Below are 2500 nucleotides of genomic sequence, written 5' to 3' on the forward strand. Positions count from 1 at the left end.
TGTGTAGAGGTGTGAGACAAGGAGTGGAGTCCAATATGCGGACTTCCCTCCTCCCTTGCTCACTTGCCTACTTGTGATCTAATGATGAAAATGAATTCAATATCTTGCAAAAGCGCAATTGTAAAGTCATTTTCTCATTTGCAAACTGGATGATGAATGAAGAATAGTCATCCAAAAATTATTTTGGCTAGGCTGACAGCTGGGAAACTTTATTGTTTTCTCCACGGAGGAGGGGCCAGGAGGCGGGGCGAGGCCACAAGCACAAGTGGAGGAAGCAAGGTCGCATATTGGGATGCACCCATATACACACGTGAGTGAGTTGTTGACCAACCAGTTCATGGGCGCGTGACCTCGGAGGCGGTCTGCAGACGAGCGTTGAAGGGGATAAGCAACTGCAGAGGTTGCAAGATCTGACTGCAGCCGCATTCATCCCGCGACATGTCACCTCGTCAACGCAACGTCGACGAAATTTCGAAGTTTGACAGGAAATCTAACCGTCATGCAGCATTTTCCATCCAGGGTGCATTGCTGTCTAAATGCGCATGCATGCGTTGACACATGTCAAATGCACCTACTAGCTCTATCAGATTCCTCTCGCGGGTGAGACACAGGTGACACGTGACACAGGTGCTTCATGGGTATTGTAGGCTCCTGAAATCGCATTGCATTGCATTGTAGCAAAGACGGTCCGAGGGGAAAAACTACAAAATGCGGTGCCTCATCATTTAGAATAGTAACGGACCCGCCAGAATGGCTAGTGAACCTTCGGTATCTACTAGCCAACGCCGACTTTCACCCGCATTTGGCTACCTGGCGTGTGTTAGTGTTAAGCCCTGACACACACACACTCAAACACGCACACACACACGTGCACACATGCACACGCACACGCACACGCACACACACGCAGGCACCCACGCACACACACACACACACACACACCTATTGAGATACACACACTAACACATACCATACACACATATCAACATAACCACACAAGCACACACAGACACAGACACAGACACAGACACAGACACACACACACACACACACACACACACACACACACACACACACACACACACACACACACACACACACACACACACACACACACATTAGGCTCGTTCGTGACAAAGCAGTAAGACTTTTGCTAGGCAGTGGGCATGCGCACTTTGCCAGTTTGAGTGCACCAGAATTCTGAATGGGGGCTTTTTTGTGAAGTCAATGGCCAATGTCTGTTCATTCTACTGTACACAATTTATAGGACCAACAGGTCAAGGAAAGGCAGTATTGACACATTGAACTGAAACAGTAGCCTACTGCCTTATTATAAAGGCAAAGTGCAGTAGCTATGCAAGCATTGAAACTGAGAAAAGGCCTTCAAAGTACTGGTATTAGGTTGGATATTACAATATCCAATACAATACAATATTCAATACAACACAGCAATATCCCTAAAACGGGACACATTTGGACCATACGGCTTTGCAGCAAGATAAAACAGGTTTATGAAGACCATTTTCAGTCTAAATAAAACCAACTTTGCCTTTGTGTGGCAGAATACCTACAGTACCTTCTCTTGTGTGCTTTGCATAGATGTCAGAATGACAGAAGGGTGCATGTGGAAAACGGACCGGCATGACGATCCGGGTTTTGGTCAAGTGCCATGAATGGACGTCATCACTAATCCCACCAATCTCCCACAGACACGTGCCAACCTGTTCACAGCAAATAGACCCCACTTTAATATTGTATGTATCAATCAGAGTCACACTGTTTTGGGTGAAACCCTGCATCTGTCGATGTAAAATGTACAGGTGTTCCAGTATAGTAAATTACTCAGTGTAATGGGCCATAGAGAGGCAATAGAGAGGAAAAAAAGAGATATTGAGAGAAATAAAGAGAGAGAAAAAGAAATAAAGAAGGCAGGCAGGCAGAGAGACAAAGAAGAACACAGAAAGACACAAAGAGAGTAGCAATAAGACCTCATTTATATGGTATAAGCTCACAGAGATCAAAGCAGTGATTTTACTTAAACATGGCTTGTCGGAGAAAAGAGAGAGACCAATTTATTCACAAAAGCACAACCCAGGAATACAACCCCAAATTATTTCTGCTCGTGCCTGTCAGTAGACACAGGGGCACTCTGAAGCCGTTTAATGTTCCCATGAAAATTGGCCTCCCTCAGACTATTAAGCATACTTTATGATTTGTGACAAACTGCCCCAATCCCAGCTCTCCATTGTCTTCCTAATCAGGATATGTCGTTGTGTTTGCTCGACAAAAGCATGGTGTTGCTTACTGTTGCGGTGTGGCTGTGGAAGAAAACCCAGCACAGTCTTCAATCTCTTTCTCAATCTCTTCTCTCTCGTTCGTTTCTCATTCTCATTATCTCACTCTCTCTGTCTCTGTCTGTCTGTCTGTCTGTCTGTCTCTCTCTCTCTCTCTCTCTCTCTCTCTGTCTGTCTGTCTGTCTGTCTCTCTCTCTCTCTCTCTC

This window comes from Engraulis encrasicolus, chromosome 16 (assembly GCF_034702125.1).
Source record: "Engraulis encrasicolus isolate BLACKSEA-1 chromosome 16, IST_EnEncr_1.0, whole genome shotgun sequence".
Taxonomy (NCBI): Eukaryota; Metazoa; Chordata; class Actinopteri; order Clupeiformes; family Engraulidae; genus Engraulis; species Engraulis encrasicolus.